Here is a 13678-nt window from a genome sequence, read left to right on the forward strand (position 1 = left end):
ATACAGACTTGCGGTGAAGCCTGTATTTACAAGAAAGTGAGTGGGAGCACTACAACATTTCTGATAAGTATATGTGAATGACATATTGTTGATCAGAAATAATGTAGAATTATTCTGCAAAGCATAAAGGAGTTTTTCAAAGAAAGACCTCGGTGAAGCTGCTTACATATTGAGCATCAAGATCTATAGAGATAGATCAAGACGCTTGATAAGTTTTTTTTCAATGAGTACATACCTTAACAAGATTTTGAAGTGGTTCAAAATAGAACAGTCAAAGAAAGAGTTTCTTGCCTGTGTTACAAGGTGTGAAATTGAGTAAGACTCAAAACCCGACCACGGCAGAAGATAGAAAAAGAATGAAAGTCATTCCCTATGCCTCGGCCATAGGTTCTATAAAGTATGCCATGCTGTGTACCAGATCTATTGTATACCCTACACTGATTTTGGCAAGGGAGTACAATAGTGATCTAGGAGTAGATCACTGGACAGCGGTCAAAATTATCCTTACTGGAATAAGGATATGTTTCTCGATTATGGAAGTGACAAAAGGCTCATCGTAAAAGGTTACGTCGATGCAAGTTTTGACACTAATCTAGATGACTCTAAGTCTCGGTCTAGATACATATTGAAAGTGGGAGCAATTAGCTAGAGTAGCTCCATGCAGAGCATTGTAGACATAGAAATTTGCAAAATACTTACGGATCTGAATGTGACAGACCCGTTGACTAAAATTATCTCACAAGCAAAACATGATCACACCTTAGTACTCTTTGGGTGTTAATCACATAGCGATGTGAACTAGATTACTGACTCTAGTAAACCTTTTGGGTGATGGTCACATGACGATGTGAACTATGGGTGTTAATCACATGGTGATGTGAACTATTGATGTTAAATCACATGGCGATGTGAACTAGATTATTGACTCTAGTGCAAGTGGGAGACTGAAGGAATTATGCCCTAGAGGCAATAATAAAGTTATTATTTATTTCCTTATATCATGACAAATGTTTATTATTCATGCTAGAATTGTATTAACCGGAAACATAATACATGTGTGAATACATAGACAAACAGAGTGTCACTAGTATGCCTCTACTTGACTAGCTAGTTAATCAAAGATGGTTATGTTTCCTAGCCATAGACATGAGTTGTCATTTGATTAACGGGATCACCTCATTAGGAGAATGACGTGATTGACTTGACCCATTCCGTTAGCTTAGCACCCGATCGTTTAGTATGTTGCTATTGCTTTCTTCATGACTTATACATGTTCCTCTGACTATGAGATTATGCAACTCCCGTTTACCAGAGGAACACTTTGTGTGCTACCAAACGTCACAACGTAAATGGGTGATTATAAAGGTGCTCTACAGGTGTCTCCAAAGGTACTTGTTGGGTTGGCGTATTTCGAGATTAGGATTTGTCACTCCGATTGTCGGAGAGGTATCTCTGGGCCCACTCGGTAATGCACATCACTATAAGCCTTGCAAGCATTGTGACTAATAAGTTAGTTGCGGGATGATGTGTTACGGAACGAGTAAAGAGACTTGCCGGTAACGAGATTGAACTAGGTATCGAGATACCGACGATCAAATCTCGGGCAAGTAACATACCGGTGACAAAGGGAACAACGTATGTTGTTATGCGGTCTGACCGATAAAGATCTTCGTAGAATATGTGGGAGCCAATATGGGCATCCAGGTCCCGCTATTGGTTATTGATCGGAGACGTGTCTCGGTCATGTCTGCATAGTTCTCGAACCCGTAGGGTCCGCACGCTTAACGTTACGATGACAGTTTTATTGAGTTTTGATGTACCGAAGGAGTTCGGAGTCCCGGATGAGATCGGGGATATGACGAGGAGTCTCGAAATGGTCGAGACGTAAAAATCGATATATTGGACGACTATATTCGGACTTCGGAAAGGTTCCGAGTGATTCGGGTATTTTTCGGAGTACCGGAGAGTTACGGGAATACGTATTGGGCCTTATTGGGCCATACGGGAAAGAAGAAAAAGGGCCTCAAGGGTGGCCGCACCCCTCCCCTTGGTCTGGTCCGAATTGGACTAGGGAAGGGGGGCGCCCCCTTCCTTCCTTCTCTTTTTCCCTTCCTCTTTTCCTATTCCATATGGGAGGTGGAATCCTACTAGGACTAGGGAGTCTGTGACGCCCCCGATTTGACCGTACACTAATCATGCACGCAAATGTGTACGATCAAGATCAGGGACTCACGGGAAGATATCACAACACAACTCTACAACATAAATAAGTCATACAAGCATCATAATACAAGCCAGGGGCCTCGAGGGCTCGAATACAATTGCTCGATCATAGACGAGTCAGCGGAAGCAACAATATCTGAGTACAGACATAAGTTAAACAAGTTTGCCTTAAGAAGGCTAGCACAAAAGTAGCAACGATCGAAAAGGCAAGGCCTCCTGCCTGGGACCTCCTAACTACTCCTCGAAGCCGAACTCCATGTAGAATCATCCTCGGGATCTCTAGCTCCTGGACTCCAGCATCTGATTGCGACGATCCGGTATAGAAAGGGGAAAAGAGGGAGAAAAGCAACCGTGAGTACTCATCCAAAGTACTCGCAGGCAAGGAGCTACACTACATATGCATGGGTATATGTGTAAAGGGGCATATCAGTGGACTGAACTGCAGAATGCCAGAATAAAAGGGGGATAGAGAGTAGATTGAAGTCCTCCAAGTAGCATCGCATAGCATAATCCTACCCGGCGATCCCCTCCTCGTCGCCCTGTTAGAGAGCGATCACCGGGTTGTATCTGGCACTTGAAAGGGTGTGTTTTATTAAGTATCCAGTTCTAGTTGTCATAAGGTCAAGGTACAACTCCGGGTCGTCCTTTAACCGAGGGACACGGCTATTCGAATAGATAAACTTCCCTGCAGGGGTGCACCACATAACCCAACACGCTCGATCCCATTTGGCCGGACACACTTTTCTGGGTCATGCCCGGCCTCGTAAGATCAACACGTCGCAGCCCCACCTAGGCTCAACAGAGAGGTCAGCACGCCGGTCTAACCCTATGCGCGCAGGGGTCTGGGCCCATCGCCCTATGCACACCTGCACGTTGCGTACGCGGCCGGAAGCAGACCTAGCCCCCTTAATACAAGCGCGAGCTTACGGTCCAATGCGGCGCGCGCCACTCAGTTGCTGACGTCAAGAAGTGCTTCGGCTGATACCACGACGTCGGGATACCCATAACTACTCCCGCGTAGATGGTTAGTGCGTATAGACCAAATGGCCAGACTCAGATCAAATACCCAGAACTCGTTAAGCGTGTTATTTATCCGCGAACGCCGACCAGGGCCAGGCCCACCTCTCTCCTAGGTGGTCTCAACCTGCCCTGTCGCTCCGCCACAAAGTAATAGTCGGGGGCCGTCAGGAACCCAGGCCCACCTCTACCGGGGTGGAGCCACCTGTCCTTTCAGCCCCCTCATCAGAATCACTTGCGGGTACTCAACGAGCCAACCCGACTTTAGTCACCACATGTGTCATGTCTATAAAGTATATAGTATATACCCGTGATCACCTCCCGAAGTGATCACGGCCCAGTAGTATAGCATGGCAGATGGACAAGAGTGTAGGGCCACTGATGGAACACTAGCATCCTATACTAAGCAGTAGGATAGCAGGTAAGGGTAACAACTGTAGCAACAATGACAGGCTATGCATCAGGATAGGATTAACGGAAAGCAGTAACATGCTACACTACTCTAATGCAAGCAGTATAGAGAAGAATAGGTGATATCTGGTGATCAAGGGGGGGCTTGTCTGGTTGCTCTGGCAAGTAGGAGGGGTCGTCAACTCCGTAGTCGAACTGGGCAGCAGCAGTGTCGGTCTCGTAGTCTACCAGAGAGAATAGGGGGGAAGAAACAGTAAATACAATGCAAACATAAGCATGACGATGCGTGACATGACAATGAGCGGTGCTAGGTGTGTTCTAACGCGACAGTAGGTGGTACCGACGAAGGGGGGGAACATCCGGGAAGTATTCCCGATGTTTCGCGTTTTCGGACAAACGGACCGGAGGGGGAAAGTTGCGAGTTCGATAGGTTAGGGAGGTGTGGTGGACGAACGGACTGCGAATCCGGATTCATCTCGTCATTCTGAGCAACTTTCATGTTGAAAATATTTTAATCCGAGTTACGGATTAAAAGATATGATTTTCTAAAGATTTTTATTAATTTCTGGAATTTAATTAATTATTTAATTTAATTCGAAAATGGATTTATGACATCAGCATGATGTCATGCTGACGTCAGCAGTCAACGTTGACCGTTGACCTGGTCAACCTGACAGGTGGGTCCCACCTGTTAGTGACTCTTAGCTAATTAACTACTGTGTAATTAAATTAACTAACTAATTAGATTAATTTAAACAGGATTAATTAACTTAATTAATTAATTAGATTTATTTTTATTATTTGCTTTATTTATATTTATATTTTTATTTATTAATTAATTAACTTATTATTATTATTATTATTATTATTTATTTTTAATCATTTTCATTTTCTTTCTTTTCGTTCTGTGGGCGCGGGGGCCCACCTGTCTGTGGCCCAAGGGGCCAATCGGGCGCGGGCGATGGGCGCTGGGCGCCAGCGGGCACGGCAGGCGTCAGCCCGTTTGGGCAACCGCCGAGGCCAGTGGAGGCGCCGGCGGCTGCGGCGAGCAGGCGCGATGGAGGCGGCGACGAAGCGAGCAGGGCCGCGGCAGTAGCGGGTGCGAGCGGGGCTGGTGGCCTAGTGCGGCAGTGGAGGCAGAGCCGACGAGGCCATGGCCCGTGTGGCCAGCGGCCACGGTCGGGACTCCAGTGCGGCAGAGGTGTTGCGGGCGAGGGAGCAGCAGGGGCCGAGGGTGCGGGCAGGCTGCGGCGCGGTCTTGGCCGCGGCCGGAGGCGGAGCAGAGCGGGGTGAAGCAGGGGCGGACGCCGGGGTTCCTCACCGTGGGCCGTAGGGACTAGGGCAGCGGGGCTCGGGGTGGAAGACGGGGACGCGCGTGCGGCGGGGTGGATGGAGGCGATGGCGTCCGGCGAGGTGTCTCCGGTGACGAGGCCTTGGGCGGCGGCGACGCGGCGTTGGCATCAAGGCGAGGAGGAGGCCGCCAGGGAGGAGATGAGGAGGCGTCCGACGAGGTGAGGGCGGAGACGGCGAACGGTGGCGTCGAGGGTCGGCGATGGGGCGACGGGATCGGGCCTCGATTGCCCCGATCCGATCTGGATCGGGGAGAGGGAGGCAGAGGAGTGGGACGAGGGGGCGAGGTGGGGATCGGGGCGAGTGGTGGGGGGTTAGGGTTTCGGGGGGGTGAGGGGATAAGGGGACGGCTGGTGGGCCGGTTTGGGCCGGCCGTCCAGATGGGCCAGTGGGCCAATGCCCTTGGGGAGCCGGGGTGTTTTCTTTTCTTTTGTTTTCTTTCAATTTCTTTTCTGTTTATTTCATCTTTCAACTTGTTTTAATTTTGTAAAACATATAGTAAGTTCCTAATCTAGTAATAGTATTTATACCACTGCCACAATTAAGTTGGCACATAAATATAATAGTTTGAACTTGTTTATCATTTTAAAAGCATTTAAATATTTGTTTTTGCTACTGTTTTATTCATCTCATATTATTTAAACATTTTATAAAGGTGTGGTTTCTCCACAATAATTACTTATGCATTATTTGGCAACACCCCAACATTTTAGTTTTAATTTTTGAAAACTTTTGTTGTTTGCCATATTTTGAATTTGAATTTTGATCCGGTTTTGAACTAACGCGAGATTATCAACACTAACAGAGGTGTCGTGTCATCATTAGCGTAGGTTTACTGTAGCATAATTATCCGGGCGTCACAATTCTCCTCCACTACAAGAAATCTCGTCCCGAGATTTAAGAGGTAGAGTAAGGGGAAAAGTTCTGGTTACGGAATTATAACGAATCTTCTCGGTCTTGGTTGCTCTTCTCGAAGAAGTTGATCCGTTACGTTGATGTCTTCGTTTTTCCTGCTCGATGAAGCTGGCATCCTTTCTTCGGGAACTCCATCATACTTACGAAGGACAAGGGGTAACTTCGGAATAACAGACCTCTGAACGGTTGACTATCTGGTTGATAACATCGGGGAAGGTGGCGGAAAGTAACTCTCGAATGGAAATTTAAGACCATATCGAGAGCAAAGTAAGGAGGTATCGTGGGGAAGTTTCGAGCGGGCAAGCAATCGTTCGATGCCTGAAGGGTTCCGAGCAACGGGAATAAGTATTGTGTCGGATACCAAAATAGATCACTAGGAAGGTGGCCCGTGAATTAAATACGGAGCCAAGTGTGAGGAATAACCATTAGAAACAGGGTTGTATAGAAGAGTCAGGTTTCGATCCTGTGGAACTGTGGGTTATGGGCCCACCATGTGGTTTTTTTATATAGGAGCAGTGATATCTTGCACGGTCATGATAGCAAGGCATGTCAGAGAACACCCTGTCAGTTATGTCGGCAACACGTTGGTACCAAAGGCGAGGGACGAAGAGAACCATTTTCCTGCTCGTTGAAACTAGGCGGACCATTAGGCAAAGTTCTCGTCCATCGGTGGCTACCGGGATGTCATCAACAATAGTAACAGGGTCTTGCTGACAGAATTGTACACTGAGGTGTTTACATAAGCAGGAGAATATTACTGCTTAGATCATATAGAACTCAAGAAGGGTTAAACAAAAGAATGGAAAGGAAAATATCATTATCAGATTAAACAGAACAATGGAAAGGAAAATGTGTTTAAACACATATTTCAAGGGTATATTCTTCCCAAGGGTAAGCAGAGCATGATATCCATGTTGGGATATAACGTAGAAAACCCTTTAGGAAAGAGGAGAGAAATTTCATGCCATTACCCATACAACGGTGTTTGGATAATTGATAAAGAAAGTTTAGCATTATGCTTCAAATGTTCTTATTGAAATTCGGAGTACCACAGACATGCTTCGAGATAGCATTGACATGGTCTTCAAGCAAAAGACAGACTTGGAATACACAAGGATTCATCAGGAACAACATATAGAATAAGTCTTTCAATTTCCTCATGGAAGAACAGCTAACCTTGCTAAAAAGGAAAACTTATAACAATAGGTCCTCTGGCCAGGTGTGTTAGGCATGACATCACCTTACCGGGTCATAAATAGACCAATGTTACAACTCTTGGAAATATGTTCCAACCATCATATCTGACCGAGATTCAGATCTGATTGGTGTCAGGATAACTCAGACTCAGGATGCCTGAGAAGAAAGGTGCAACACGAATTGTCGAGATGACATTGTAAGATTCTCGAGAATTGAACTATGGAAACGAGTTCCGAAACAAGAGTTCATCATTAAACCAAGGAGAGGATGAGGGGGTGGCTGATGGACTCAGCGACAATTCCTCGAGATTTCCAAAACGAGGGATTTCCACACTTATGTGAACAAGGAGATAACATTTGTCAGATCAAATGATATAGTGAGGTATGCTCGAGGAAAACATACTCAATTAAACATTGGTTGAAAGGTGCACCCGAAATATGGGCTTAGGTAGAATGATCAATGTTAGAACGGTGATTCGATAACCAATGGTCTAAGAATGAAATATCGACCATTAACTTCAAAGCAATAGGGTTGCTAGAAGTTTTGAAGTCGCACGTCATAGTTCAATTGTCGGTTTTCCGGTTAGAAACAACACGGGGATCAGAAAACAAATGGAGATGGCGAGAAGTATTACTATATCAAGAATTCTCAAGAGGTGGAGAAATTCTCACAATATCCTTGACATAAAAGATGGTAATACTCCAAGGTAGAACATAACATAAGCTGGTTAGCAAGGAGCTCCATAACATGATCAAGTTTGTGATGAAAGGAATGTAAGGATGTTGTCGATTGTAACTCAAATTACCAAGGAACGAGGATGGCACTTATCATCAAGAATTCCATTGATATCCTGGAAGGAGTCAAAATGTTGATGATGATCACGACATTTTGTTGTCGAGGGGATCCACGAAGAAGCAATAGATCAGCGACTGCATCAAGCAAAAGGACTGATGCAACAAAAGATTATTGGAGCCACAGATACTACACAAACTCGGGGTCAAGTTTGTTGTTCGAGGTGAAACGATATGGCGAGGAAAATCGACGTAAGCTTAGCTCATCGTCGAAAGTGGTGCTCCGGAAATAAGGACCAGGTAGCACAGTTAAAATCATCAAGATAATGATATAGCCAAACATGCTAGGAATGGCGTGATCGGGTACAAACTCGTACTTCAAGAAGATTACTAAGAGTTGTTGAACCGTAGTGCGGACTCGGTTCAGTTATCGATGTCCTTGAGTGTTTAATAACTCGGAGCCCGTGAAAAATTGGAATCAATGAGAATGTAATACTTGATGGAGAACTCATAAGAAGTTATGCAGTTCCGTGATAATCTCGAGATACCAGGGGGGTAATACTCGACGACAAACCAAAGTAGAGGTTGGACTGGGGTATTGCTCTGCAGAAGACAAGTGCCTAACTTGTACGAGAAATGGTGTTTAAAGGAGAACATGGTCGGAACCACGATTGAAAAAGGCCAGATCCCAGATATAAGATGAACTTATACCAAGGGAATAATTAATTTAAGAAAAGCTTTAATGATAAGATCTACATCGTGTCCATGGGCATGAACGCAAAGTTCAAGGTCGACTCCCACTTCTTCAATGCATAACCTTTCATTCACTTCTCGCGTTTGATGAAGTTGCAGTGTTGAAAATTTTTATCTGGCAAAATACCAGAAGAGTATGACCCATGAAAACTTTTGAGTTCACACATGTTATGAAAGGCATAGGTTCAACCCATCAAGGCATCTTAGGAACATATACCACAAACTTCGGAGTAAATATTACAAGCTCGAAAGAAGAGCATTGCTCAAAAACAGATGATACAATTTACCAAAGGAATTATATACCCATGGAAAGGCTCACAAGGTTATTCGATATGAAGGACACTGTCGGATAAAATCCAACAAAGGAACCGATGGTCCACAAGGGATCTGATGTGAGCATCGGTACTCAACCAGAGGAAGAAGAATGCAAGGAGATCTGATTATAGAAACAACTGACTAACTCAAAGTTCAAATGCAAAAGAATTATGATTTCCAAATCAGGGGGTCAGAAGCAACGCTCTGATCAAGGATGGATAAGTTGAGTAGGCTTAGGGGTACAATCGATGGCAATTTGATAGGTCGAGATCCAGCTCACGTTTAAAATGACGTCTGAGTCGGAAGAATGAATTCTAGGATATGATTGAGGATTGCGAGCATTCGCAACAAATTGAATCAACGGACTCAAAATGATAATGACAGAGATGCCAATAAGATTACGAGACTTATGGGATTAACCATAATGCAAGCAAACAAGAATTTCAAGAGCAATAGGCTCCTGAGGATTTTCGGAAGATCGAATAGTATTTTGAAGACTATTGTGGAATACTTGAATCAACTGGGGATGACCGGATACTCGGTAAGTGCGAGAATTATCCGTAGGGGTATTCAGGTGACAAAGAACAGCAAGGCAGTAAGCTCAAAGGATTCTCGGAACAACAGAGAGAATTTCGAGGTATCTTGTAATAACAAGATCAACTGGGAAACATTATATGAGTGGCGAGTATACGTGGTTATCCATAGGAGTTTATCGATGAAAGGGAATTGCGAAAGCGATGAACACAAGTTCTCGGGTTATCAGCGGAGAGTATCTTCAGGGTCTTCACGGGCAGCAGACGATCATCAGTAATAAGGGGCTCTCCGGATGAAAGTGATAACGAGATCCTAATGTTAGATTTAGCAAAATTCACTTAACCCGAATAGAAGAGAGATCAGAGTCTCAGAGTATAGACAAGGAGTAAAAAATCCTAATACCACCCAATGGCGACGTGGGCCCGTAAGCCACACAGCCATGTTAGTAAAAGATTTTCAATGACTAGACTCGACTTCGGCCAAGGAGTTGGAAAGGGGACTCCTACAGGCAGTCGGCTCTGATACCAACTTGTGACGCCCCCAATTTGACCGTACACTAATCATGCACGCAAATGTGTACGATCAAGATCAGGGACTCACGGGAAGATATCACAACACAACTCTACAACATAAATAAGTCATACAAGCATCATAATACAAGCCAGGGGCCTCGAGGGCTCGAATACAATTGCTCGATCATAGACGAGTCAGCGGAAGCAACAATATCTGAGTACAGACATAAGTTAAACAAGTTTGCCTTAAGAAGGCTAGCACAAAAGTAGCAACGATCGAAAAGGCAAGGCCTCCTGCCTGGGACCTCCTAACTACTCCTCGAAGCCGAACTCCATGTAGAATCATCCTCGGGATCTCTAGCTCCTGGACTCCAGCATCTGATTGCGACGATCCGGTATAGAAAGGGGAAAAGAGGGAGAAAAGCAACCGTGAGTACTCATCCAAAGTACTCGCAAGCAAGGAGCTACACTACATATGCATGGGTATATGTGTAAAGGGGCATATCAGTGGACTGAACTGCAGAATGCCAGAATAAAAGGGGGATAGCTAGTCCTGTCGAAGACTACGCTTCTGGTCATCTCCATCTTGCAACATGTAGAAGAGAGTAGATTGAAGTCCTCCAAGTAGCATCGCATAGCATAATCCTACCCGGCGATCCCCTCCTCGTCGCCCTGTTAGAGAGCGATCACCGGGTTGTATCTGGCACTTGAAAGGGTGTGTTTTATTAAGTATCCAGTTCTAGTTGTCATAAGGTCAAGGTACAACTCCGGGTCGTCCTTTAACCGAGGGACACGGCTATTCGAATAGATAAACTTCCCTGCAGGGGTGCACCACATAACCCAACACGCTCGATCCCATTTGGCCGGACACACTTTTTTGGGTCATGCCCGGCCTCGTAAGATCAACACGTCGCAGCCCCACCTAGGGAGAGGTCAGCACGCCGGTCTAACCCTATGCGCGCAGGGGTCTGGGCCCATCGCCCTATGCACACCTGCACGTTGCGTACGCGGCCGGAAGCAGACCTAGCCCCCTTAATACAAGCGCGAGCTTACGGTCCAATGCGGCGCGCGCCACTCAGTTGCTGACGTCAAGAAGTGCTTCGGCTGATACCACGACGTCGGGATACCCATAACTACTCCCGCGTAGATGGTTAGTGCGTATAGACCAAATGGCCAGACTCAGATCAAATACCCAGAACTCGTTAAGCGTGTTATTTATCCGAGAATGCCGACCAGGGCCAGGCCCACCTCTCTCCTAGGTGGTCTCAACCTGCCCTGTCGCTCCGCCACAAAGTAATAGTCGGGGGCCGTCAGGAACCCAGGCCCACCTCTACCGGGGTGGAGCCACCTGTCCTTTCAGCCCCCTCATCAGAATCACTTGCGGGTACTCAACGAGCCGACCCGACTTTAGTCACCACATGTGTCATGTATATAAAGTATATAGTATATACCCGTGATCACCTCCTGAAGTGATCACGGCCCAGTAGTATAGCATGGCAGACGAACAAGAGTGTAGGGCCACTGATGGAACACTAGCATCCTATACTAAGCAGTAGGATAGCAGGTAAGGGTAACAACTGTAGCAACAATGACAGGCTATGCATCAGGATAGGATTAACGGAAAGCAGTAACATGCTACACTACTCTAATGCAAGCAGTATAGAGAAGAATAGGTGATATCTGGTGATCAAGGGGGGGGCTTGCCTGGTTGCTCTGGCAAGTAGGAGGGGTCGTCAACTCCGTAGTCGAACTGGGCAGCAGCAGTGTCGGTTTCGTAGTCTACCGGAGAGAAGAGGGGGGAAGAAACAGTAAATACAATGCAAACATAAGCATGACGATGCGTGACATGACAATGAGCGGTGCTAGGTGTGTCCTAACGCGACAGTAGGTGGTACCGACGAAGGGGGGGGGGACATCCGGGAAGTATTCCCGATGTTTCGCGTTTTTGGACAGACGGACCGGAGGGGGAAAGTTGCGAGTTCGATAGGTTAGGGAGGTGTGGTGGACGAACGGACTGCGTATCCGGATTCGTCTCGTCGTTCTGAGCAACTTTCATGTTGAAAATATTTTAATCCGAGTTACGGATTAAAAGATATGATTTTCTAAAGATTTTTACTAATTTCTGGAATTTAATTAATTATTTAATTTAATTCGAAAATGGATTTATGACATCAGCATGATGTCATGCTGACGTCAGCAGTCAACGTTGACCGTTGACCTGGTCAACCTGACAGGTGGGTCCCACCTGTTAGTGACTGTTAGCTAATTAACTACTGTGTAATTAAATTAACTAACTAATTAGATTAATTTAAACAGGATTAATTAACTTAATTAATTAATTAATTAGATTTATTTTTATTATTTGTTTTATTTATATTTATGTTTTTATTTATTTATTAATTTTTATTAATTAACTTATTATTATTATTTATTTTTAATCATTTTCATTTTTTTTCTTTTCGTTCTGTGGGCGCGGGGGCCCACCTGTCTGTGGCCCAAGGGGCCAATCGGGCGCGGGCGATGGGCGCTGGGCGCCAGCGGGCACGGCAGGCGTCAGCCCGTTTGGGAAACCGCCGAGGCCAGTGGAGGCGCCGGGGCGCCGGCGGCTGCGGCGAGCAGGCGCGGTGGAGGCGGCGACGAAGCGAGCAGGGCCGCGGCAGTAGCGGGTGCGAGCGGGGCTGGTGGCCTAGTGCGGCGGTGGAGGCAGAGCCGACGAGGCCATGGCCCGTGCGGCCAGCGGCCACGGTCGGGACTCCAGTGCGGCAGAGGTGTTGCGGGCGAGGGAGCAGCAGGGGCCGAGGGTGCGGGCAGGCTGCGGCGCGGTCTTGGCCGCGGCCGGAGGCGGAGCAGAGCGGGGTGAAGCAGGGGCGGACGCCGGGGTTCCTCACCGTGGGCCGTAGGGACTAGGGCAGCGGGGCTCGGGGTGGAAGACGGGGACGCGCGTGCGGCGGGGTGGATGGAGGCGATGGCGTCCGGCGAGGTGTCTCCGGTGACGAGGCCTTGGGCGGCGGCGGCGCGGCGTTGGCATCAAGGCGAGGAGGAGGCCGCCAGGGAGGAGATGAGGAGGCGTCCGACGAGGTGAGGGCGGAGACGGCGAACGGTGGCGTCGAGGGTCGGCGATGGGGCGACGAGATCGGACCTCGATTGCCCCGATCCGATCTGGATCGGGGAGAGGGAGGCAGAGGAGTGGGACGAGGGGGCGAGGTGGGGATCGGGGCGAGTGGTGGGGGTTAGGGTTTCGGGGGGGTGAGGGGATAAGGGGACGGCTGGTGGGCCGGTTTGGGCCGGCCGTCCAGATGGGCCAGTGGGCCAATGCCCTTGGGGAGGCGGGGTGTTTTCTGTTCTTTTGTTTTCTTTCAATTTCTTTTCTGTTTATTTCATCTTTCAACTTGTTTTAATTTTGTAAAACATATAGTGAGTTCCTAATCTAGTAATAGTATTTATACCACTGCCACAATTAAGTTGGCACATAAATATAATAGTTTGAACTTGTTTATCATTTTTAAAGCATTTAAATATTTGTTTTTGCTACTGTTTTATTCATCTCATATTATTTAAACATTTTATAAAGGTGTGGTTTCTCCACAATAATTACTTATGCATTATTTGGCAACACCCCAACATTTTAGTTTTAATTTTTGAAAACTTTTGTTGTTTGCC

The sequence above is a fragment of the Aegilops tauschii genome, chromosome 5 (assembly GCF_002575655.3).
Source record: "Aegilops tauschii subsp. strangulata cultivar AL8/78 chromosome 5, Aet v6.0, whole genome shotgun sequence".
In the NCBI taxonomy this organism is placed as follows: domain Eukaryota; kingdom Viridiplantae; phylum Streptophyta; class Magnoliopsida; order Poales; family Poaceae; genus Aegilops; species Aegilops tauschii.